The sequence below is a fragment of the Trachypithecus francoisi genome, unplaced genomic scaffold (genome assembly GCF_009764315.1).
Source record: "Trachypithecus francoisi isolate TF-2019V2 unplaced genomic scaffold, Tfra_2.0 Lachesis_group6, whole genome shotgun sequence".
Lineage (NCBI taxonomy): Eukaryota > Metazoa > Chordata > Mammalia > Primates > Cercopithecidae > Trachypithecus > Trachypithecus francoisi.
Window position 1 is genome coordinate 50,443,541 of NW_022681471.1, and position 9,916 is coordinate 50,453,456.

Sequence of the window (9,916 nt, forward strand, 5' to 3'; positions counted from 1 at the left end):
GACAAAAGGAGAAGGTAAGAATAAGGAGGGTTTTGTCTTGCAGCTTTACCAGCTTGGCCACAGTAGGGTAGAGCACCAAACAGGTTCTTGGTGTCCCTGATTACGGGCTTTGGCCCTTGAACAACATTTCCGGACTTGCCCTTGGCCAGAGGAGAGCCCACTACCCTGAAGGGGAGTCTCAGGTCTGGCAGCATTCACCACAGTCTGACTGAGGATCCCTTGGGCCTTCAGTAAGCATCAGTGGTGGCCAGGCAGTACTTACCATGGGCTTGAGTTGGTGAAGGCCATGGGGAGAAACTCCTCCACTTGTGGAAAGGAGAGGTAAGAGTGGGAAGGACTTTGTCTTGTGGCTTGGGTGCCAACTCAGCCACAGTAGAATAGAGCACTAAGTAGATTCTTAAAGTTTCTGACTCTAGGCCCTGGCTCTCTGACAGCATTCCTGGACCTTTCTGGGACAAGAGAAAACGTGCTGTCCTAAATGGAAGGACAGAAGTCTGTCTGGTTTTATCACTTACTGATTATAGAGCCTTAGGGCCTTAAGTGAACATAGGCAGAAGCCAGGCCATGGTTATCGTAGGCCTTGAGCACAACTCACTACTATGCTGGCTTCAAGTCTGACCCAGCACAGCCCCAAGATTGGTGGCCACAGGGACACTTGTGTCACTCCCCCACAGTTCCAGGCAGCTCAACATGGAGGAAAGGAGGGAGGGAGGAAGGAAGGAAGGGAGGGAGGGGAGGGAGGGAGAGAGACTGATGTTTGTTTAGGAGAAGTTTAGGGAAGAGAACAAGAGTGTCTGCCTTGTAATCCAGAGAGTTCTTCTGATTCTTATTCAAGACCACCAAGAGCAACAGCATTCCTGAGTTTGGGGTGCCCTCATTTAATGCAGATACAACTGCAGTGACCAGAATCTTAGATCACAACCCCCAAGTCCATTCAACTACCTGGAAGCTTTTCCCAAAATGGACGGACACAAGCAAGTCCAGAATACAAAGACCACAATAAATACCCAACTCTTCAATACCCGGACACGAATGAACATCCACAAGCATCAAGACCATACAGTATAGCATAACCTCACCAAATGAACTAAATAAGGCAACATAGACTAATTAATCCTGGAGAAAATAAGATTTATAACCTTTCAGAGAGAGTATTCAAATTAGCTGTTTTGAGGAAACTAAAAAATTTAAGATAACACAGAGAAGGAATTAAGAATCCTATCATATAAATTTAACCAAAAGATTGAAATAATTAAAAAGAATCAAGCAGAAATTCTGGAGTTGAAAAATGCAATTGACATACTGAGGAATGCATCAGAGTCTCCTTACAGCCAGATTGATCAAGCAGAAGAAATAATTAGTAAGCATGAAGACAAGCTATTTAAAAATACAGTCAGAGGATACAAAAGAACAAAGAAAAAGAATGAAGAGCACTTAGAAGATCTAGAAAGTAACCTAAAATGGGCACATTTAAGAGTTATAAACTTAAAGAGGAAGGAGAGAGAGAGAGAGAGAGAGAGAGAGAGGGATGGAAAGCTTATTCAATAGATAATAACAGAATTTCCTGAACTGAGAGAAAGATATCAATATCCAAATACAAGAAAATTATAGAACAGCAAGTAGATTTAACCCAACTAACACTATCTCAAAACATTTAATAATCAAACTTCCAAATGTCCAGAATGAAGAAAGTATCCGAGAAGCAGCAGGAGAAAATAAACAAATAACGTACAATGTAGCTCCAATATGTCTGGCAGCAGACTTCTCAGTGGAAACCTTAAAGGCCAGGAGAGAGAGAGGCATGACATATTTAAAGTGCTGAAGGTAAAAAAAAAAAAATCATTTTACCCTAGAATAGTATACTTGGTGAAAATATCCTTCAAACATGAAGGAGAAATAAAAGCTTTCCCAGAAAACAGAAGTTGAGGGATTTTATCAACACCAGACCTGTTACAAGAAATGATAAAGGAAATACTTTAATCATAAAGAAAAGGACATTAATGAGCAATAAGTAATCATCTGAATGGACAAAACTCACTGGTAAATAATAAGTACACAGAAAAACACATTATAACACTGTAACTGTGGTGTGCAAACTACTCTTATTATAAGAAGAAAATCTAAATGATGAGCCAAGCAAAAATAACACCTACATCAGTTTTTCAAGAAATATACAGTACAATGAGATATACATAGGAACAACAAAATGTAAAAAGTGGAGGAATAAAGTTTAGGCATAGAGTTTTTATCATTTTTCTTTTTCATCAACACCAGACCTGCCCTACAAGAGATGTTAAAGTTTAATTATTAAATACCTAGAGGTAGTCTTCTTTGCTTGTTTATTTATGCAAACGGTGTTATGTTATTTAATAATAATGGGTTATAAGATAGTATTTGCAAGTCTCATGGTAACCTCTAACAAAAAATCATACAATGTATACACAGAAAATAAAAATCCAGAGGAAATCACCTTTACTAAAGGAAGACAGGAAGGAAAGAAAGAAGGATGAGAAGACCACAAAATAACCAGATAACAAATGACAAAATGGCGGGGGTAAATCCTTACTTACCAATAAAAACATCGAATGTAAGTGAACTAAACTCTCCAATCAAAAGACAAAGAGTGGTTGAATAGAGGAATAAACAAGACCCATTAATTTGCTTCCTACAAAAAACATACTTCACCTATAAAAGCACACATAGATTAAAAACAAAGGGATGAAAAAAGATATTTTATGCTAAAGGAAACACACAAAAAAGAGCAGGAGTAGCTATACATATATCAGGCAAAATAGATTTTGAGACAAAATAAGACAAGAAAAAGCAGATCACTATATAATGATAAAGAGTTCAATGCAGCAAGAGAATATAACAATTTTAAATATATATGCACCCAACACTGGAACACTCAGATATATAAAGCAAATATTATTAGAGCTAAAGAGAGAGACAGATTCCAATACAATGATAGCTGGAGACTTCAACACCTCAGGTTCAGCATTAGACAGGTCTTCCAGTCAGAAAATCAACAAAGAAACATCATTCTTAATCTGTACTATAGACCAAATGGATCTAAAAAATATTTAAAGAGTATTTCCTCCAATGGCTGCAGAATACACATTGTTTTGCTAAGCACATAGGTCATTCTCAAGGATAGACCATATGATAGGTCACGAAAGAAGCCTTAAGAAATTCAAAATAATTGAAGTTATCTCAATTATCTTCTCTGACTGCAATGGAATCAAATTAGAAATCAATAACAAGAGGAATTTTGGAAACTGTACAAACACATGTTAATTAAACAACAGCCTTCTGAATGACCAGTGGGTCAATGAAGAAATTAAGAAGGAATGTTTTAAATTTTTTCAATCAAATGATAATAGAAACATAATGTACTAAAACTTACTGGATGCAGCAAATGCAGTACTAAGAGGAAAGTTTATAGTGCCTACGCCAAAAAAGTAGGAAAATCTCAAATAAACAACTTAATAATGCATTTTATAGAGCTAGAAAATCAAGAACAAACCAAACACAAAATTAGTAGAAGAAAAGAAATAGTACAGAGGAGAAATAAATGAAATGGAAACACAGAAAAAAACATAAAAGATCAATGAAACAAAAAGTTGGTTTTCTGAAAATATAAACAGTATTGACAAACCTTCAGCCAGAATAACTAACGACAAAAGAGAAGACCCAAATGAATAAAATTAGAGATTAAAATGGAGACATTATAACCAATACTGCAGAAATTCATAGGATTATTAGAGGCTACTATGAACAATTACATGCCACTAAATTGGGAAACAGGGAAGAAATAAATAAATTCCTAGACACATAGAACCTACTAATATTTAAACATGAAGAAATCCAAAACCTGAACAAATAAGTAATGACACTGAAGCCATAATAAAAAGTCTCCAAGTAAAGAATTGCCCATGACTCAAAGGCTTCACTGCTGAATTCTTCCAAATATTTTAAGAATAACTCATACCAATCTTTCTCAAACTGTTCCAAAAAATGGAGGAGGGACTACTTCCAAACTCATTCTACAAGGCCAGTATTACTCCGATACCAAAACCAGACAATGACACGTCAAAAAAAGATAAAACTACAGACCAATATTCACCCCATAAATATATACAGCTATTATATACCCATAAAAAATATAAACACATTTCTTCACCCTCAAGACATTGGTATTTCTTAGTTGTTAACATTATCTTACAGAAAACTAAAAAGAGTGTAGGAAAACTACACTTCTCAAAGAAATCAGGTGTGATACATCAAGGCAATTCAGAGTGGATTATACTCAGATCTTATCAATGGACTCTGTTCCTCAGATACCGTTCAAATGCATTTTTGTAATTTTTCACTTTATATAATTACTTATATATAAACAGGTTTTTAAAAAATTATTATTATACTTTAAGTTCTAGGGTACATGTGCACAACGTGCAAGTTTGTTATATGTGTATACATGTGCCACGTTGGTGTGCTGCACCCATTAACTCGTCATTTACATTAGGTATATCTCCTAATACTATCCCTCCCTCCTCCCCCTCCCCACAATAGGACCCGATGTGTGATGTTCCCCTTCCTGTGTCCAAGTGATCTCATTGTTCAATTCCCACCTATGAATGAGAACATGCGGTATTTGGTTTTCTGTTCTTGGGATAGTTTGCTGAACAGACACATGAAAAAATGCTCATCATCACTCGCCATGAGAGAAATACAAACAGGTTTTTATTCATTTAAGACACATGTGGCCAGGCATGGTGGCTCACTCTTGTAATCCCAGCACTTTGGGAGGCTGAGGAGGGCATATCACCTGAGGTCGGGAGTTCGAGACCAGCCTGACCAACATGGAGAAACCCTGTCTCTACTAAAAAATACAAAATTAGCCGGGCTTGGTGGCACATGCCTGTAATCCCAGCTACTTGGGAGGCTGAGGCAGGAGAATTGCTTGAACCCAGGAGGCAGAGGTTGTGGAACAGGGAGCCAAGGTAGCACCATTGCACTCCAGCCTGGGCAACGAGTGAAACTCCTTCTCAAAAAAAAAAAAAAAAAAAGAAAAAGACACATGGTATTTTTCTTTTCTTTTTGTTTGAGACGGAGTCTCACTCTGTTGTCCAGGCTGGAGTGCAGTGGCCGGATCTCAGCTCACTGCAAGCTCCACCTCCCGGGTTCACGCCATTCTCCTGCCTCAGCCTCCCGCGTAGCTGGGACTACAGGCGCCCGCTACCTCACCCGGCTAGTTTTTTGTATTTTTCAGTAGAGACGGGGTTTCACCGTATTAGCCAGGATGGTCTCGATCTCCTGATCACCTGATCCGCCCGTCTCGGCCTCCCAAAGTGCTGGGATTACAGGCTTGAGCCACTGCGCCCGACCTACATGCTATTTTTCTATATCTTATTATCTTATTTTGGGTGAACAAAGAAATATGGGCTGCACTGAGCAGGGGTATGTACTGAAGAAACCAAGCTTTAAAATCAGATTGACTTGAAGGTGAATCTTAGATCTGTTCCCTTCCAGTCATAAAGACTTGGGTATTGTTTCTTGACCTTTTGGCTAAGATCAAGTGTTGTAAAGACTTGGGAAAATTAATTTGATTCCTGTTTTCTTAGACTGTAAAAATGGGTTAATACCCACCTATCTTATAAGTGGTACCTCTGGTAGAATTCGGCTGTGAATCCGTCTGGTCCTGGACTTTTTTTGGTTGGTAAACTATTAATTATTAATAATTAACTATTAATTATTGCCTCAATTTCAGAGCCTGCTATTGGTCTATTCAAGGATTCAGCGTCTTCCTGGTTTAGTCTTGGGAGAGTGTAAGTGTCCAGGAAATTATCCATTTCTTCTAGGTTTTCTAGTTTATTTGCATAGAGGTGTTTATAGTATTCTCTGATAGTAGTTTGTATTTCTGTGGGGTTCATGGTGATATCCCCTTTATCATTTTTTATTGCATCTATTTGATTCTTCTCTCGTTTCTTCTTTGTTAGTCTTGCTAGCAGTCTATCAATTTTGTTGATCTTTTCGAAAAACCAGCTACTGGATTCATTGATTTTTTGGAGGGTTTTTTGTGTCTCTATCTCCTTCAGTTCTGCTCTGATCTTAGTTATTTCTTGCCTTCTGCTAGCTTTTGAATGTGTTTGCTCTTGCTTCTGTAGTTCTTTTAATTGTGATATTAGACTGTCAATTTTAGATCTTTCCTGCTTTCTCTTGTGGGCATTTAGTACTATAAATTTCCCTGTACACACTGCTTTAAATGTGTCCCAGAAATTCTGGTATGTTGTATCTTTGTTCTCATTGGTTTCAAAGAACATCTTTATTTCTGCCTTCATTTCGTTATGTACCCAGTAGTCATTCAGGAGCAGGTTGTTCAGTTTTCCATGTAGTTGAGCAGTTTTGATTGAGTTTCTTAGTCCTGAGTTCTAGTTTGATTGCACTGTGGTCTGAGAGACAGTTTGTTATAATTTCTGTTCTTTTACATTTGCTGAGGAGTGCTTTACTTCCAACCATGTGGTCAATTTTGGAATAAGTGCGATGTGGTGCTGAGAAGAATGTATATTCTGTTGATTTGGGGTGGAGAGTTCTGTAGACGTCTATTAGGTCCGCTTGGTGCAGAGATGAGTTCAATTCCTGGATATCCTTGTTAACTTTCTGTCTCGTTGATCTGTCTAATGATGACAGTGGGATGTTGAAGTCTCCCATTATTATTGTGTGGGAGTCTAAGTCTCTTTGTAAGTCTCTAAGGACTTGCTTTATGAATCTGGGTGCTCCTGTATTAGGTGCATATATATTTAGGAGAGTTAGCTCTTCCTGATGAATTGATCCCTTTACCATTATGTAATGGCCTTCTTTGTCTCTTTTGATCTTTGATGGTTTAAAGTCTGTTTTATCAGAGACTAGGATTGCAACCCCTGCTTTTTTTTGTACTCCATTTTCTTGGTATATCTTCTTCCATCCCTTTATTTTGAGCCTATGTATGTCTCTGCATGTGAGATGGGTCTCCTGAATACAGCAGACTGATGGGTCTTGACTCTTTATCCAATTTGCCAGTCTGTGTCTTTTAATTGGACCATTTAGTCCATTTACATTTAAGGTTAATATTGTTTTGTGTGAACTTGATCCTGTCATTGTGATATTAGCTGGTTATTTTGGTCATTAGTTGATGCAGTTTCTTCCTAGCCTCGATGGTCTTTACATTTTGGCATGTTTTTGCAATGACTGTTACCGGTTGTTCCTTTCCATGTTTAGTGCCTCCTTCAGGATCTCTTGTAGGGCAGGCCTGGTGGTGACAAAATCTTTAAGCATTTGCTTATCTGTAAAGGATTTTATTTCTCCTTCACTGATGACACTTAGTTTGGCTGGATATGAAATTCTGGGTTTAAAATTCTTTTCTTTAAGAATGTTGAATATTGGCCCCTACTCTCTTCTGGCTTGGAGCGTTTCTGCCGAGAGATCTGCTGTTAGTCTGGTGGACTTCCCTTTGTGTGTAACCCAGCCTTTCTCTCTTGCTGCCCTTAACATTTTTTCCTTCATTTCAACTTTGGTGAATCTGACAATTATGTGTCTTGGAGTTACTCTTCTCGAGGAGTATCTTTGTGGAGTTCTCTGTATTTCCTGAATTTGAATGTTGGCCTGCCTTACTAGGTCGGGGAAGTTCTCCTGGATGATATGCTGCAGAGTGTTTTCCAACTTGGTTTCATTTTCCCCGTCACTTTCAGGCACACCAATCAGATGTAGATTTGGTCTTTTCACATAATCCCATATTTTTTGTAGGCTTTGTTTATTTCTTTTTATTCTTTTTTCTCTACACTTCTCTTCTCACTTCATTTCATTCATTTGATCTTTAATCGCTGATTTTCTTCCAGTTGATTGAGTCAGTTACTGAAGCTTGTGCATTTATCATGTAGTTCTCGTGTTATGGTTTTCATCTCTATCAGTTCTTTTAAGGTCTTCTCTGCATTGATTATTCTAGTTATCCATTCATCTATTCTTTTTTCAAGGTTTTTAGTTTCTTTGCGCTGGTTACATAGTTCCTCCTTTAGCTCTGAGAAGTTTGATCGACTGAAGCCTTCGTCTCTCAACTTGTCAAAGTCATTCACCCTCCAGCTTTGTTCCGTTGCTGGCAATGAGCTGCTTTCCTTTGGAGGGGGAGATGAGCTCTGATTTTTTGAATTTCCAGCTTTTCTGCACTGCTTTTCCCCCATCTTTGTGGTTTTATCTGCCTTTGGTCTTTGATGATGGTGACGTACTGATGGGGCTTTGGTGTGGGTGTCCTTTCTGTTTGTTAGTTTTCCTTCTAACAGTCAGGACCCTCAGCTGTAGGTCTGTTGGAGATTGCTTGAGGTCCACTCCAGACCCTGTTTGCCTGATTATCAGCAGTGGAGGCTGCAGAAGATAGAATATTGCTGAATGGCGAGTGTTGCTGTCTGATTCTTTCTCTGGAAGCTTCGTCTCAGGGGTGTATCCCGCCGTGTGAGGTGTGAGGTGTCAGTCTGCACCTAGTGGGGTATGTCTCCTAGTTAGGCTAATCAGGGGTCAGGGACCCACTTGAGCATGCAATCTGTCCATTCTCAGATCTCAGCCTCCATGCTGGGAGATCCACTGCTCTCTTCAAAGCTGTCAGACAGGGGCATTGACCTCTGCCGATGTTTCTGCTGCTTTTTGTTTAGCTATGCCCTGTCCCCAGAGGAGGAGTTTACAGGGGCAGGCTGGCCTCCTTGAGCTGTGGTGGGCTCCACCCAATTCGAGCTTCCTGGAGGCTTTGTTTACCTACCTAAGCCTCAGGAATGGTGGGTGCTCCTCCCCCAGCCTCGCTGCCGCCTTTCAGTTAGATTTCAGACTGCTGTGCTAGCAATGAGGGAGGCTCCGTGGGTGTGGGACCCTCCCGGCCAGGTGTGGGATATAATCTCCTGGTGTGCCCTTTGCGAAGACCCTTGGTAAAGCGCAGTATTAGGGTGGGAGTTACTGATTTTCCAGGTGTTGTGTGTCTCAGTTTCCTTTGGCTAGGAAAAGGAATTCCCTTCCCCCTTGCGCTTCCCAGGTGAAGCGATGCCTCGCCCTTCTTCGGCTCTCGCTGGTTGGGCTGCACCCATGGACCAGTGCCAACTGTCTGACACTCCCCAGTGAGATGAACCCGGTACCTCAGTTGAAAATGCAAAAATCACCCGTCTTCTGTGTCGCTCACGCTTGGAGCTGGAGGCTGGAGCTGTTCCTGTTCAGCCATCTTGGGCGTGCCTCCTTATTTTGCCTTTTTAAAGCCAATGTCTCACTGATTATATATTCAGCAACCACTTTTTCATTTACGGATGGGATACAATAAAGAAACTTTGTTGAGGAACAGTAGTATCCTTAGTAGGTATACTTCAGTTTATTTAAGAAAAATGAATGCTTGGGGCTTCTTATAGCTTTATTGATTCCACATGTAATATTGTGCCTATTTTTTTAAACCATTATTTGGGTGTACATAACTAGATTCCTTCAAAGCAACGAAAGGAATCTAAACATGTTCAAAATTAGCGGTAGTCTAAATAGACAATCAATTTGTTTTTCTAGTGAAGGTGATTGTGTAGGAGTTCTCCATAGGAGACATAACAATTGTTGACAGGTTTTGGAGTTTGAAAAAGACAATCAGGAATTTTAACAGCACCAATATCAAAATAATTCCCATTCTTTCTGCAGAATTAAAAACTTACGAAAATTATCACATACACACATTAGGTGAGATGAGATTTTATTGTTTATTCCTAAAAATAAAACAGGAAAAAAACCCGCAGCACTTTTACTCTGAGTTTTATGCTTTCTAAAACAATTGAAAATAATCCTGCATATTTCCAGAGAAATCATATTTGACCCAAGAACATCTGCAAAACTCTGAAACATATTTTTCCCAGCACTTCACATTGTTTCT